This window comes from Megalobrama amblycephala, linkage group LG13 (genome assembly GCF_018812025.1).
Source record: "Megalobrama amblycephala isolate DHTTF-2021 linkage group LG13, ASM1881202v1, whole genome shotgun sequence".
NCBI classification, from domain to species: domain Eukaryota; kingdom Metazoa; phylum Chordata; class Actinopteri; order Cypriniformes; family Xenocyprididae; genus Megalobrama; species Megalobrama amblycephala.
The window spans coordinates 28,069,352-28,087,186 of record NC_063056.1 but is presented as its reverse complement, the minus strand read 5'-3'; the positions used below and the strand labels follow the sequence as shown (position 1 = coordinate 28,087,186).

The 17,835-nt window shown below is 37.0% G+C and overlaps 1 protein-coding gene across 1 annotated transcript in view; it reads right to left on the bottom strand.

Annotated features, from left to right (window-relative positions):
- Window positions 1–10,796: 10,796 nt before the first annotated feature.
- The window catches only part of LOC125244035, a 53,607-nt gene continuing 46,568 nt past the window's right edge, over window positions 10,797–17,835 (bottom strand). The window contains exon 4 of the transcript XR_007179211.1: window positions 10,797–13,412. The gene's annotated coding sequence lies outside the window, so the exon portion shown is untranslated. The remainder of the gene's footprint in view (window positions 13,413–17,835) is intronic.

Here is a 17,835-nt window from a genome sequence, read left to right as displayed (position 1 = left end):
TATCTGGCAGACAGTGGAAGATTCAAATAATTCATGAGGCCTTTCAGTCATTCATAATGAGGCCTGTGTATCTACGAGGTGTCTATTTTGAGAGCGGTAAGAGTTCTTGTTGCACGCTCTTGCTCTGTTGCACGGCAAATATTCCCAAGCAGAGAATAGCGCTTTCAGGACTCTAGGAGGAGGAAGGGTGGGATGGAGAGAGAAACGGTGGGAGGGATGGAGAAAGAAAGAGAGGGAGAGAGAAAGAGAGAGAGAGAAAACGAGGGAGGAGGGGAGGGAAGTTGACCCAGTTTGGATGACATGCAGCTGAGAAAGCGTGTTCTAGCCTGAACAGTCAGTACATTTTTAATGGCTCCTTTTGAATATCTGTATGAGAGGGACGGTTCAGTTCCTTAATTGTGCCCGGATGATGCTTCTGCCCATTAGTGTGTATAAGCCAAGTGCTTGTGTGCAATCGTTGTCTAATGTTAGGCTTGAAGGAGCATTTCTGAAGAGCCATAATGTTCTGATTATTGCAGCTTTGTGGTCTGTCCTTGTCCTCCGTGCCTGTTGCGGTAATGCAAGCTGGTAACGCAAGCACGTCAAAGTGAAGTTGTAAGTCATTTTTAACTCATGTCTAAGTACTTGGTTAGTAGTGTTTCCTATAGTGTATTGCACTACAGGCCAGGCGTATGCTTTTGTTTCGACCTTTCGTTTAACGTGGCTGAGGAATTAACACATCATGCATATTCAGCAGGCGAGAAGGCGGAGCAATGCCCCACAACAGCCTTTGATGTGCGTGAGTCAGTGGTTGCGAGAGGCAGAGATGCTGCATTAGCGAGGCTTTAGAATGACTAAGACCTATTTATTCTCCTCCGCTACAGGAACGTGCATCTCCTCTCACTGCAGGTCCATTTTTACACTGACTCTCGCCGTTTTAAATAGAGCACATTCCAGCGTATGGGACTGAGAACATTGTGAAGTGCTGTGACTGTCTGCCGTGTCCACTCTGATTATTCGTGCAGGTTTGAGGGCTGAGATTCAGCCTGAAAATATATAATTAAACACTGTTCGACCAGAATTCTATTGATTAAAAAATATAATTAAAGTAATTAAAATAAAATGATCTAACCACTTGTTGTATTCATTCAACAGATGAATGTACACTGAGTTAAACCAACTGAAACTTAAACTGGTGGCTGTGTTTTGGAATATGGCAGCTGGATTCTAGCTGGTTTAAAATGGTAATTAGCCGCTCCAAAACTATCATTAGCTGATTTGTTTAATTAACATATTTAAATATTTATTACATTTTTTACTTTTCCTTTGGACAAAAAATGGTAGCAAAAATACCACACCTTAGACACAAACAGCATGAGGTTAAATGTTTAACCTTTTAGTTTTGTCAAGGTGAAGCCTAAGATTAAGTTTGAAAATACATGTTTAGGCACCATTTGATCAAATTTCAAGTAATTAAAAATCTAAATTAAACACTTGTTAAATTCAGATTGACTGAGGAAGCTGTGTTGTAGAACATGACAGCTTTCTCGTTCCCCTAAACTGGTCATTAGCTGGTCCAAGCTCATCATTAGATGGCTGAACAGCTTGACTACCTTAAGGTGATACTATATGACAAGCTGGTGGACAGTTGTTTGCCATCTACCAAGTGGCACCAGGCAAAGTTTGGCTTGGATGAACTAGAAACCAGCTTAAGTTGGATTTTTTAGCAGGGTAGTTCCCAGAATTTCTTAAAGAGCCCGCATTATTTGACAGTGTCTTGATTTTGTTTTTGGGGTCTATAGGTTTTTGTTCATGAATGTTTAAAGGGATAATTCACCCAAAAACGAAAATTTGATGTTTATCTGCTTACCCCCAGAGCATCCAAGATGTAGGTGTCTTTGTTTCTTCAGTAGAACACAAATGATGATTTTTAACTGCAACCGCTGCCATCTGTAGGTGGTATAATGCAAGTCAGCGGGAACTTGGACTATAAGAGTAAATAAAACACCACTATGTCCAACGGCATTCATCACTCGATTCGTTTGGTCTGATCGCGCTCTGACAACGGCAGTGATGTCTCGCTCTCATTGAAGTATATGCGCGAGACATCACTGCCGTTGTCAGAGCGCGATCAGACCTGACGAATCGAGTGATGAATGCAGTTGGACATGGTGTATTAGAGGTAAAAAATGATATAAATACTGTTCGGTTTCTCGCACAAACCGATCGTTTCGTGCCTAAGGATATCAATGTGTCGTCACGAGCCGCAGGGTTTAATTTGGATTTGTCTGTCATGTTTTATTTACTCTTATAGTCCAAGTTCCCGCTGACTTGCATTATTTGACTGACAGACGGCAGCGGTTGGAGTTAAAAATCATCATTTGTGTTCTACTGAAGAAACAAAGACACCTACATCTTGGATGCTCTGGGGGTAAGCAGATAAACATCAAATTTCCATTTTTGGGTGAACTATCCCTTTAAAACCACATTATTATTATTATTATTATTTTTTTTTACATATTTTACAGCACCTCTCTCGCCAGTCTGCCAGTAATACTCTGTTTAGCTCCTGTCTCTATAAAGCCCCTCTTTCAAAAAAGCGCAGTGTGCTCTGAATGGTCGGCTGGACCAGTGTGTTGTGATTAGTCAACCGCTTCGAGCGTCTTTCGGAAATGTCACGCCCATTACTGCGAGTTTCAACACACTATTAAAGCAACTCAACCAGGCCTTGCTACCTTTTTTGCAAATTTTTTTAATGATGTTCATGATAAGTCTGGGAGGAGCTTGTTCATCTAATCCAGTCAATCATGTTCCAAGGTGTATATAAGCAGCGTCTTAGCTTACCATCTTCCGATGATGTCCCTCAACCATGAACAGCAAGCCAAATCTGTTTACCTACACTGTAAAAAAAATCCCAGTAAAATTTACGGTAAAAAAACGGCAGCTGTGGTTGCCAGAACTTTACTGTAAAAAAATACAGTAGCAACGTAAAAAAAAAATCTGTTAAATTTACGGTAAAATAGCGTATTTCATTAACTGATATAATGTTAATTTACCAACCTAATGAAGTACTAATATCTGTTTTGTACCTTTATAATACACTGACAGTCACCAAACACAGTGGTGATAAGAGTCACATGATGAATCAAAGTTCATCACAAGCAGATTTTCCACAAGCTGAGAAGGACAACACTAGCATATAGAAGGTGCACACAGTGTCATTCACACACACACACTAAACACCATCATGGTAACATGCATGAAATTTTAAAAATGCAATAAACATTAATTTAACAACATTAGATGTAACATAAAACCCTAATGTACATAACTGATTAGAAAAAAAATAAGAAAAACTAAGAAGAAACATTTACTTCAACGAAAATATATCAAATGTAAAGTGTCACGCAGGGAATTGTGGGAATGTCAATTTACGGTTTTTCACTGTCAATTTTACAATTAATTGTTATTTTTCACTTCTAAAAACTGTGAATTTAACGGTATTTTACCGTAAATTTACATAAAATGTACTGTTAGATCTATTACAGTTATTCACCGTATATAGTACGGAAACTTTCTGTAAACCAATTGACAGTTTTTCACCGCAGCTTTTTTACAGTCTTTTACTGTTAAAATCACGGTCATTTTTTACAGTGTATATTATGCCGTATATTATATGAAATGAGGAACATTGTGATGTGTACGTTCCCGGAAGAAAACTCAAGACTACAGTTGAGGCATTTCAGGTGGTTCAGAAACTGAATATACTGTATAGTGTGCTTTGTAGCTTTGCACACTTTTTCATGCTCAGACAGCAACATTACACAATAAAGTTAAAATCTGTAAAAAAAAAAAACAAAAAAAAAAAAACATAAAAGGTCCTCTTTCACTTATTTAACAAGCCAGTTCAGCCAGATTCATCAGGTAAGTTTTGCTGATACCACCAGCTAAACCTTCCTATAAACATCCTCAGGTGTTCAAACTCCATTTGAACACTTCTCCATGGCTTTTCTTTATCATTCCCATTATGAAACGCAGGCTATCTCACAAATTGCCTGTGAGTGAAAAGGATCAAGATTTGGCTGTTGACAGAAATTTGACTAAATCCACATGTTAGTGGTAGCCAGAGGCTGTTTTGAGACACTTAGCGTGTGAGTATAAACTTACAGCGTGTGTCCTCTAAGAGATAACGCTTGTGTCTTTGTGTGTGTGTGTGTGTGTGTGTGTGTGTGTGTGGGAGAGAGAGAGTGAGCACCGGGCATCTGAATGGAACAGTCAATGGGATTTGGACGCTTTGGTGTCTCCACGCCTGTGGCTCTATTGTTTGGCTCTTCGATCTCTCATCTCTAACTCTTTTTATTTCTTGCTTCTCTCTCTTATTCTTTCTCTCTTTCACTTTCTTCTTTTCTCTGTTTTTCCCCACTTACAGGAACATTTCACCCAAAAATGTCTCACCCCCTTGTCATTCTAAACTTGTATCCTGTTAGTTTTTAATTTTGCAGCTCTTCATGCAGCTCTTTTCATTTCAGCATTTCATTATAAATACATCTGTAAACCTTTGAAAAAGTACATAAATAGCACATTTTTGTATAGCCTATATGGACAATATTTGAAGTGTTTTGAAACCAAGAAGTTTTACAGAGGGAAATTTTAGTGATAATCATCTCCACAAATACTCAGAAATGTAATAGAAAAGTCATAGACTACAAAAATGACATGCTGCTCCAGTTTTGACATTATTATTAACATTAAACACCTTTGACCAAGATGTCAAACCTGGACATTAAGTGCCATATTTGAGCTGCAGCTGAGAGAATAATGTCAAATTAAACTTATATTTCAGTCTGTTGTTTGTCAAATAAATCTATTTCATAGCTTCAGAAGACTAGTATTATAGTGCACAAGTTGTATGTACTACTTTTATTGTGCCTTTTTGAAGATTTACAGATGTGGTCACCATGAACAGCTGCAGAGATTCTTCGTTTTTGTTGAGTTGAATAAAAATAACAACTCACAGGTTAGGAACGCCATGAGGGTAAATGATGAAATTTTCCTTTTTGGGTGATCTGTTCCTTTATCTCACATATACAAGTCTTTTTTCCACTCTCTCCCTCAGCAGTGGGATTTGGACCCATCCTGTATAGACTGAACACTCTGACTGTCCTCAAGGAGAGCTCTGCTCATGTTACATGATACTTATTCCTCACTGATGTAGGATCAGCCTACCCAATAACAGACTAAGCTTTAGACTAAGCTGAGCTTTAGACTGTAGATTAAGCAGAGCATCCAAACTGTTCCAGGAACAGAGTATAATACATATTTCAACAGTGACAATACAATACTGGAGGTAAAGTCTTGTGGGAACACTGAGCAATGTAGCTGAATTGAATCTGAACATCAGTCAGTGTTGATTTGCTGCTTGTATCTCCCTCTGAGAATAATAAAGCCACAACGCATTGTATTATGGGTATTGTAGCCTTCTACATTGTGCCAACAGCCTTTGTAATTGTTGAAAACTGAGATTTTAAAATCACAAATTGGTGTATTTTATAATTTTATTAGTTTCAATATTTATTGTAAAACTTGTATAATATTTATTGTAAAATTCAATTTAATTTATTGCCAGATAAATACTATAATTGCAGAATAAAATGGTATCATCAATTACTTTGCAAGCCATACAGTTTCAAAGTAGGTTCCTCAACACTGGTAGTTTCTATTCTTAATGTTTTGTAACGACACACCATATTATAATGTGATTATATTCTTTAACATATATTTCACACTTTGTATTAGACAGGAATGAACTTCATGCAATCTATTTTCCTTACAGACCCTCTCTTCCTCATCCCTCTTTGCCTTTTTGTCTCTCCATCTCTTTCTCTCCTTCTTTCCCTCACTCTCTCCAGGGCATTTTCTCACCCAAGATTAGACTACCTGCCTTCATCATTACACAGGCATTAAATATAGCACAATAACCTCAAGACGAAGAGCTGAGAGAGAGGTTATAAATTACACCCTTCTTTACAGACATGCAGTATGAGAGAGAGAGAGAGAGAGAGAGAGAGAGGGGGGACATTGCTGGAATTATTTGAAGCTGATCTGTTCCATTTCCCTTTTTTGAGTTAGGCAATAAGAGACTGTGAAGACCTAAACTGAGACCTAGGACCTAATTTATAAAACTTGTATATGAACAGATTTGATCTTAAAACGTGCGTACGCTAAAATCCACGCTAACGTTCCACTTTTAACGTGGAAAAGTGCTTAGCGCCATGTCTGGGTCTAAGCAGACGTACGCACTTTTCCTTGTGGCAGAGAGTCGGAGTACTGCAGGTATTTGGAAATCTAAGCGATTCTTGTCGCTCGTCATTCTCAAGTAAAGGATTTGGACTCTGACTGATGCTCTTTTATATGTTAATGACATTAATTAGGCAGTGTTTACAAGATGGAGATCTGAAACCATTCAGGTGCACACAATTTCAAGATCATTTGCGATTTATAAATTTCACATCGTTTTTTGTGCATATACGTTCGTTCTCTGAATCACATGTACGCACATTTGAGAAATGATCGTAAAATCAAATGTAGGACAGTTTCTACACAACATTTAATAAATGAGGCCCCTTAACTCTAGAAGACAGTGTGCTGCTAAACGCAATGCTGCCTCCTGATTACTGCTGCTCAGTGCTCTACATCTCATTTGAAAATTCAGCATTTCTTTCTCCTGTCTCCCAGTACTTACTGTATGGTTGCCTTCCCTTGATAGCAGTATGTTCAGTTCGATTTACACTGGCACCATGGTTTCCACGATTTACTTAGTGTATGATTCTTTTGAGAAATGCTGCTGGTCCGGTTCATTTGGTTTATTTCACTTTAAATCAATTCAGTTTAGTTAGACAGTTCTGTATAAGTTCAGCTGACTTATTCAGGGCTGAGTTTCACAAAAGCATTGTATAAGTAGAACGTAGAGACCATTGGTGCTAATGGTTTCTACGATCTACTTAGGCTTCCGATGCTTTTGGGAAACACAGCCCAGTTCAGTTATTCTGTTCTATTCATATTATTTATTTAAGTTCTGCTCTGTTTAAATCAGATTAGCTCGATTTAGTTCAGTTTAGCTCATTTTAAGATTGTTTCAGTATTCATTTCAGGGTTGCACTTTATTTTACAGGACATGTGTACTTACCTAAGAAAATACTGGGTGATATAAGGTAACTTAAGTTTAGGTTTAGGGGGTAGTACTTAGTTATTGCCCAGTTATTGTAATTACTATAATAAGTACATAGTATGTGCATGGGGAACAGGACTGTAAAATAAAGTGTTATCCATTTCAGTTCGGTTTTTCTGCTCTGAACTTTGTTTACTTCAGTTTCATTCAGTTTAGTTCAGACCTGCTTAATCCAGATTATGAATTTTGGTGTTCGCTTCAGTTTTGCTCTGTTCAGATATTTTAATAAACTATTTTATTCAGATCAGTTCTCTTTTGGTTGAATTCATTTCTGTTTTGGTTTATAAAAATAGTTAAATTCAGTTCTTTCTTATTTTATTCAAATGAATTCTGTTCTGTTCAGTTGAATTCAGTTTGGTTCAATAGTCTGGAATAGTTCAGGTCTGTTCTGTTCTGTTCTGTTCTGTCAGTACTCATTTCGAGGTTTTTCTGTTCTAGACTTTAATATAGTTCAGTTCAGTTCTGACCTGTTTATTTCTGTTAAGTAATTTGGCATGTTTAAGTTCTTAAGTAAGAATAATCAAGAGATAATCATAATTCAGTTAATTTAGGTTAGGATGAATTCAGTTCTGCTTTGGTATAGTTGAATTAATTTTCTTCAAAGTAGTTTGATAAAGTTCAGTTTTGTTCATATTTATTCAGTTCTGTTCAATACTAGTTCAATTAGGTTTGGTGTAGTGTAGTTTGCTGATGAGGTTAAAGCAACACTGCTCAAATGTGCATTGCAGTGCAATGCAGTAGAGCAAGAGAGAGAGAGAGAGAAGGATGCTGGAGTAAGTAAAGTGTTGTAAATGTTGGTCTGTCTTCTGTGCATGTTTTCAGCTTCAGTGGGTCAGGGCGAGTCGTACTTCGAGCTGCTCTGCCGGATCAGCACTTTCTGCTCCAATCAATGCAGCCAGGCCTGCAGCAGGAAACCAGGACGGGCATGTTCCTCATTGGGATACACACACAGTATATACATATACACACACACAAGCAAACAGACACATATGGGGAACGTTCATAAACACGTATCTGTGAAGCATACATAGACAAGTGCCTGCAGGCATGATGTATGATTAGAAACATAATCACACCAGATAAAATCCTGTGAGATTCATGCAGTAGCATATACAGACCTACTTTACACACACATTTACTTGCTATCTAAATTTGGATACACCATAGATTTAATATAGCTAAATCTAATTACTACAGACAAACCCTAACCCTATACTCCTAAAAGAAAAAAAAAATTATTTATGAATTTTTCAAACAAGGACATCCCCAAAGGGAGTTTTTGTCATATTTACCTAACTTCTGGGGACAAATTTGTCCATGAAGTATAGCTAAGTAAACACACACTCACAGCTGTGCATACACAAAAATTCACGGACACACCAACACAGACAAATAAGGACAATCTGAACATACATGCACGCTCACATGCACAAGCATCAGAGTGTTGTGACTGTTGTGTAAATAGAGTAGTTGTGACCTGCTCTCTGAATCGGCAGGTCTATGTGACCTTGCCCTTCCATCATAACAGGAACACAGCGGGAACGAAACAGAGATGAGACACGAGCCAGATGACTCAGGTTTTACTTGAAAGCATCTCATTCTCTTGTAAGGGACTTAAGAAATTATTATAGCGTTTGTTGAAAGATAAACAGGGATCTGAATTTGGAATATGCTATGTTGAGCACGGGACAGATGCTCCTGGTCATACTGCACCCGGGGGGGCAATCGAGGTTCAGATTAATCAAGTGGCTTTTAGCAGGATCGCTGCTTCTTTTGGACTCTATGGAATTCACACACAAATAAAAACAAAAGCGCACAGCCAAATGCACAAGAGGTCAGTTAGTGATATTTATAGTCTCTGCTCAAGGTCTTATGGAAGATAATGCCACACATATCAAACCATCAGTAAATGGAAAATAACACCGCACCAAAGGCTGGAGTATCAGAGGCCGATTAAAAGATGCTGATACCTACACTCTAAACTTTATATGTTCCTGTCCATTACTTAAAAAAAAAAAAAAAAAAGGCTGTTTATTTGCTGAGACTTCCTGCTCTTCGTTTCAGTATCATTTTTAGTTTAATCTCTGTTCAATAGACAATCTTCAGTGGAATTGGATTTTTTAAAATTTGTTTTAATCATGAAATATTAAATTGAATAATTATATGCTTAAAAAATTTGTCAGTGAGAAGTGAAAGTCATGATATTCTCTGATGCTAAGTATGTTATTTTAAGATAAAGTAAATTCGTAATATATTTAAGGGAGTATTTGTATATATTCTAAATTGTATATTTGTATTTTTTTTATTTTAATATTTATTATTTTATTTTATGCTAGATACTAGATTTTTATACTGGAAAACAAAACAAAAAAAAGTTAAGAAAATGTTTTTTTGCACTGTGAAATCAATTAATGAGGCACTCAATTACAACTAGAATTCCAGAAATGTTGGCACGTTTTTTAAATTTGAATAAAATGAAAACTAAAAAACCTTCAAATCATATGAGCCAATATTTTATTCACAATAGAACATAGATAACATAACAAATGTTTAAACTGAGACATTTTACAATTTTATGCACAAAATGAGCTCATTTCAAATTTGATGCCTGCTACAGGTCTCAAAATAGTTGGGATGGGGGCATGTTTACCATGGTGTAGCATTCTTCAAAACAGTATGAAGACGTTGAGGTTATGAGTTTCTGGAGTTGGTCTTGAAATTTGGTCCCATTCTTGCCTGATATAGGTTCCCAGCTGCTGAAGAGTTCATGGTCATCTTTGATGTATTTTTTTTCTTTAGGTGAAAGATCTGGACTGCAGGCAGGCCGCAGGCCAATTCAGTCCATGATTTCCAACAACAATGTCAAATTTGGACTCGTCTGACCATAGAACATTTTTCCACTTTGTCCAATTTAAATGAGCGTTGGCCCACAGGACACAACGGGGCTTCTGGACCATGTTCACATATGGCTTCCTTTTTGCATGATAGGGCTTTAGTTGGCACCTGCAGATGGCACGGCGGATTGTGTTTACCGACAGTGGTTTCTGGAAGTATTCCTGGGCCCATTTTGTGATGTCATTGACACAATCATGCCGATGCAGTGTCGTGTGAGGGCCCGAAGACATCCAATAAAGGTCTTCGTATTTGTCCCTTACACACAGAGATTTCTCCAGTTTCTCTGAATCTTTTGATCATGTTATGCACTGTAGATGATGAGATTTGCAAAGCCTTTGAGAAAGCCACAATCATTTTATGCACTCTTTCACAGCTCTGTCCATCTTTACTTCAGAGAGACTCTCTAAGACATCCCTTTTATAGCTAATAATGTTACAGACCTGATATCAATTAACTTAATTAGATGCTAGATGTTCTCCCAGCTGAATCTTTTCAAAATTTCTTGCAGCCATTTGTTGCTCCCGTGCCAACATTTTTGAGACCTGTAGCAGGCATCAAATTTGAAATGAGTTTGTTTAGTGGATAAAAGTGTAAAATTTCTCAGTTTAAACATTTGTTATATTATCTATGTTCTATTGTGAATAAAATATTGGCTCATGTGATTTGAAAGTCTTTTAGTTTTCATTTTATTCAAAGAAAAAACCTACAGAACCTACAGTTCTGGAATTAGGGTTGTATCTGCATTGGATCACACCACATAAATAAACATCAAAATTAATGTTAACACTTTGTAGGTATATCTAAAAAACACTTTAAAAACACGTTTAAAAAACACTTTAAAAACTTGCGTTTAACATTTACGCATGAGTTCCCCACAGTGCTCAAATGAAACCACTGGTAGTATCCGTTTCTCCTCTTTCTTGACCTCTTTTTGAGTGCAAAGGTTTATGTGTGTAATGATTGTATTGTTTGTTTTTATGTGTGTGAATGTTTGCGTGTGTATCTGAAAAGTCTGTTGTCTTGGCAGTTGCTTTGTTAGTTTTCCTCAGGGCAGGACTGTGTGATGTCTGGTTTGAAACAGAGAACCACTCAAAGCTCAAAATATACTCACTTCAAACATGAGCCCAGCTTACGTGACTGAGTCAGAGAAAGACCAAGTCTCAGACAAGAATAAGGTAAATTTTGAGTATTTTACTAAGAACATCAGATTCAAGTGATGTGGGAGTCCACTAAGCTCCTCTGTGTTAGATTCAAGTGGCTTTATTGGCATGGTAAAAAAGGTATAGCCAGGTTTGCGCTTGCTGAGGTTTCTTCTAGCAAGTTGGGAGTTTGTTCTTTAGCAAACTCATTAGACGCAGGTTACAGGTGAGTATATTCAAATATTATTTATACATCAAATAATCATGCACTAATGACTTTTTTTTTGATAACCCAGAGAGTTCAAAATGCAACTCAAATTATAGAACTTTGCAATGTTTGCAAATGTTAGTTCTCAATCATGACAACTCTCAAAATAGTTGCTGTTGCAAAGCAAGTATGGACTTGCTAATGCTAATAGATACACAGACTAGTGATCAGCACTTTCGAAACATTGCTGCATGAAGCTTCGAAACCTTTACAAATGTCTTGTTTTTAATCAGTGGTTCGGAGAGCATATAAAACTGCCAAAGTCATGTGATTTCAGTAAACAAGGCTTTGTTAAGTCATAACTGTTTCGAAATTTTAGTGGTTCACTGCTGGGGGGCGATCTCTGTGAACCCATGAATCATGCACTTTCCCGTAGCAGATCTAGGCAGGTGGAGCTGGGGAGGTGGAGGACTTCAGAGGAACTTTGATAACGTGCGGCAGGACAAGCTTACAGCAAACACTGAACCAGACTATTTAAATGTTGAGGATCAGCAGAGGCCGTTCAGCTTGTGCTATGCAGTAATGATGTGATTGCTTGCAGATTGCATGTAAAGGACCAATCACCATTAGCCCTTCAGTGTTCCCATGACTGAACTAGGTATAAAATAAATTTAATGTGACTTAATGGTGATTTTCTTCAATGTTGATACTGAAATATCATCCTGACCATCAAAATTCAATAAAACCTTCAGCATTACCACACAGTCTGGGGTAAGAATTTGATGCTTTCACATTTACAGTTAAAGATAATTATTAAATAATTATGTTTGCTCATTGATCTGATTGATTGTTGCATTTGTCCTTTTTTTTTTTGTAAAACAGTGAAAGAGTGAGAGAGATCTTTCCTGACTATAACACATGCACATCCTCCTCTTCCCTCTGATATCAGCAGTGCAACAAATTTGATTAATGACTATAAACAATTAGCAAAATGTGTATTTCACAGAGAAACAAACAGGCCGCTCTAGTGGCTGTGCCTGCTGATTAGTCCATCATGACACTGTTGTACCTTTCAGACGGACCCTCAGTCTGACACACAGCACTACAGACACTTCAATAGCATCTCTTCATCTCTCACATCAACAGAGGAGACAGGTCAAATACAGAGAATTGCAGCTATTTTTTGGAGGGGTGGGGGGAGGGGTCTTTCTAGGCAATCTTTTCAGGTTTCACATTGTCATAAGAACATTCAGTATAGAAACGCATTTAAATCTCTCAAACCTAATTGTAGTAATGTTTAAAAATGACTCACAGTTCAGGGAGTCAACTCAGCAGCGAACTCATTAAAGGCTCTGATGTTTCACTGGCAGAGTGAATCTGATGCAAGCCGCATCGCTAACTAATGAGGCTGTTTGAATCTTTTTTCACCGACTCATTAAAAATAACTAAAAATTTAACATCACATTGTTTTTGTTGCTGTGGACAGGAAACTACGGAGCTCATCACTGACAAAATAGGCCTATGGTGCACACAAAGTTTTCTTGCGATAAAATGTTTAATTATTGTTGCACATTTATTATTTTGATCCTTTTAGTCACAGTAAGGTGCCCAGGTTAATCTACAAAGCCCATCTGGTGCCAGTCAGAAGCAATAAGGTGATAAATTCTTATAATTTCTGTATTTAGTAGTCTATAACACATAGTTTTGCTAGTTTACAGGAAATGTTGATTGTGTAACAAATGATCTATTTAATCTGTCCATTGAATATTGTCACATCTGTTCCTCAATGATTAATCTTACATTACAAAGAACAAAGATCACATGTGAACCCACAGACGTGTAGATTTGGACCTGGTCTCTTGTTCTGCTGTAATGGGAGGAGGCAGAACTGTTCTGTCTGTACTACTTTGTTGCCCATGATCCTCATTAAAGCAAGAGGTCCTTCCTGAGGCACTGGGTGAATCTGCAAAGAGAACCAGACAAAGGTAATAGCTACAGGCTGCTCCCTTTGCTTTGCTCAGACCTTTTTATCAAGCCTTATTTGAAGACATCAAACCCCATAAATTGGGATGGAGGGGATGTGAGCAGAAAGAGAGAATCAGAAAAAATACAGGAGGAAGAGACGGGGGTGGGGAAAGGGGGAGTCAATATTTTAATTATTATTTTACTTAAAGTTATTATTGTTTTCTTATTATATTTTTTTTGTTTTATTATTATTCCTTTGTTGTTATTTAAGTTATTATTCTTTTTTATTTTATGTATATAATGTATTAACTAATATATAAACGTGTAAAAAATAATTATTTATATTAATATTATATATTTAAATATTTCCATATTTATTATTATATTCATAATTAGTATTATTACTATATTTAAAGGGATAGTTCACCAAAAATTAAATTTAAAAAAATTACTCACCCTCAAGTCTGTAACTTCCAAGCCTGTATAAATATATTTTTTGTGTGAACTATACCTTTAAAATTATTATATGTGAATTTATATTATTTGAGTTTTTATCATTATATTTTATTGTTTGTTTTCTTATTTGTGTGTGTGTGTGTGTGTGTGTGTATATATGTATATGTATGTATGCATGTGTATATATATATATATATATATATATATATATATATATATATATATATATATAGTGCATATATCATTATGTATTTTATTTTAATATTGTATTTAATTTCTTCTATATCTATATAGAAGATTTTAATACAAAATATTAAAATAAAATACATGATATATACATAATATAATGATGAAAAATATTACATGTGTCAATTTATTAATATGACTTGTATTTGCACTTCATTCTTCTTCTGACAGTCACAACCCCTGTTTTGTTGGAAAGGGGGTGAGGGTCTCATCTGAGGGTGGGTGATATGTGACAGAATCTCTTTGTCAATTTCCAAGGGTGGAGAACCTCTGAAGATGTCAAGAGCTGCCTATCCTGTCACCTCGACATACCTCAAACACACACACACACACACACACACACACACACACACTTGTTTAAAGGCCAGATGAAGTGTGACCAGCCTGTATGTCAGTCCTAGAAACTGAATAAAGCAAATGAGGGACTGTGAGCACACAGCATTAGTACGACAGCATGTGTGTCTACCAGGGCATTTTTGGGTACATTCATATTTATATGTATGCGTCTGTGTCTTAGCGTCTCTGACATCTCTAGGGGCTCTCGTTAGGAGGTTTTCCAGACTGTTTGTGTGCGGTTATGTATTTGTGCCTAAGGGACGCAGCATGGGAAACAGTTCAAGGCCTAATTTAATTGTGGCGGTACAGACAGACCTGTAACATTTCAATGGTGTAGGAGCATGTGTGTTTGTGTTTGTATGTGTGTTCCCATCTGTATTCCGTGTGCCACTCTGTTGATCTCTATGCTGAAGTCTCTGTGATGATGAGCCTGCCCCCTTCGGAAATATCGCCTATGGTCTTTTGAAGGTCCTTTCATTTCTCCCACCCCTTTAAACCCCTCAGAGCCCTTGAATTACTGAAACTCTTTCCTGAAGATCAGCCTTACAAATGATCATTCTTACTGCTGTAAGTCGCATGTTTTTTTGTTTTTTTTTTCACAGCAAGATATTTGCCCAGTTCATTAATTTAGTTGGGTGTGTTTGGTTACCTGTTTGTATTTAACACATGTCCCTGCAGTATGCATAAAAATGTACATCTGCAAGTTTCTGATTAACAGATTAAGATTGTTTTTATATATTCAACAATATAAGTGAATGATACAATTACATTTAGACTCTATTTCAGTAATAGTAGTATAATTTGTATGTCATATTATGTGTTCTAACAATAAACCCATACATAATATACAACAATAGACAGCGTTTACGTTTTGAATTGCTCAAACGTGTATTACAATCCATGTTGGGGTAGGTGAAAATAGGTCATATAATATTACACTGTTATTCATTATTTGGGGTTGGTAACTCTTAAAGGTGGGGTAAGCCGTTTTTCAAAAACGCTGTTTGACATTGTTGATATTTGAAATCAACCCAAACAAACACACCCTCTCTTCATTGCTCCGCCTCCAAAACTTGAACCCCGGCCCGATCGCTGCTGGCAGGCGAGGTGAGTGCACTAACAATGACGCTAAACACCGCATTCTCCAGCAGTTGTCAGTGTGCAGTGGTTTACCAGCAAAACTCTCACTATCTGGCCACTGTATGCAAGAGTGCAACCTGGTCTCATGGAAAGGCGTACCTGTTGGAACGTTTTCGCGAGTCGCAAAAATACGTACCAATACGTACATATCACTGCAGTTTCCTACAGAAATGAACACTAGAGGCAGTAAAACAGCAAGCGCTTTTAATCGTTTCCATACACAGTTACGATTACAGGGTCAGATTATGGATTAATAAAGACTTGTTTTTACATCTCTTTGCACAATATTATGTTATGACTTCAAAACGCTTTTTACCAAAGTGCACTTTTTGTAAACTAATATATTTTGGACTTTGCAACGGTTAACCAGCTCCATATGTTTCGCTTTTCTGACATAACAAGCTTGCTCGGTAGCTCAGCTGATACGGAGTTGGACTTAGGACAAGGAAGCCTTGGGTACGAATCCGTGTAAGAATGATTTACGGTAAAAGAGCTCAAAGATGAGAGATCAAAACAAGCTAAAACAACACAATTACGGATGCTTTTTAATTGCTTTTGTTAACACTATCGGATAGGTTTAGGTGTAGTGTTAGAGGTACGTTATTTTAAAAAATAATGACGCACTACAGTTTTAGCGCCACTCACCGGACAAAATTTCAAATCAGAACTGCGGTGATTCGTATAAAAACCAATGTCATAAAAACATACCATAGTATGTTTATCTGTTCCGGCAAAAAAATGAACATGCTTTTAGCACCATGGACATTTCACATTGAAACTGCAGTGATATGTACGTATTTTGCGACTCGTTCTCACATTTACCTTTTTTCTAATGAGACCAGGCTCAGAGAGTTGATGTCTGTTTATCACAACTGACATGCAACAAAATAATGCTTCACGAAAAATAAAGCGCACATGATGAACAAATGTACAGTACACAAGAGTTTGATGTTAGTCACCAACAGCACAGCAGCTCTAGACAATCAATAACACTCAAACTCAGCGTTACTCGCATGTGAAGCGGAATCAAAGCAGCCTCCACATCTTTTTTCAGACCTTCCCGATTAGCTGTCTCCAGCACTGGAAAGCTTTTCTAATATTAACACGGGTCCTAAAGCGCTTGCCCAGTGATAAACCTTCATTCCAGTGATACTCAGCATTGTCTCATATCTCTCTTTCTGTTTTTCTTCAAATCTCACTCTTGCTTGTTCTGTCTCGACCATCATACGCCCCATAATGCTGATTGGTTACACGTTTGTTGTTGGTGTCGACTCGACTAAAGGCTGGTTCACACTGTGCGATTTTGGCCACGATTTGATCATCTGAGACAAATTTTGCAAATCCTAAAAGATTCTTATAATCCTAGCCTAAAATCTGTAGCCTTTGATCACTAGTTTGACATGTTCACAGACAGCCAGTTAATGACTGTTGCGATCAGATTTTACCTCCGACGAAATTCTGGCAGTGTCAGAAGACTTGGCGCACAATCCTCCAGTGTGACTTCTCCTACGACGAACCTCAAATTGTCTTTGTTTTTCAAGACAAGCCGTGATCAAAATTAACGATAGAGATGTCTTTGTTAGCCACCATTTCAGTCCCGCGTGTAATGCAGCTCACAGTCATCGAATGTGTGTGGGTTGATGATGTAAAACTCCGGACAAGTTTTCAAGCACGTGTCCGTTTTTAACGCGTCTTGACTGTCGTAGAGTCTGATATATAGGACAGCTGAGATCCCACAGTGTGACATAGGGCTGCAACGATTAATTGCGATTAATCGTTTGCGAAATAAAAGTCTATGTTTACGTAATATATATGTGTGTGTTCTGTGTATAATCATTATGTATATATAAATACACAGTATTTATGTGTGAGTATTTATATATACATAATTATTATACACAGAACACACACATATATATTACGTGTAAACAGACTTTTATTTTGCAAACGCGAAAAATTAATCACGATTAATCGTTGCAGGCCTATTGTGACATGAGGATCATGTTCGTACAGTCTGACAAGCAACAATCGTAAAGGACTATTATAAATTGCACAGTGTTTTTGAAATACCACTTACCCCACCTTTAAATGTTTATGAAAGAAGTATTTATGCTCATCATGAATTTGATCAAAATACAGTAAAATGTAATGTTGTAAATCATAATTACATTTAAAAACTGTTTTCTATGTTAATATATTGTAAAATGTATGTATATGAATTTTCAGCATCATTACTCCAGTCT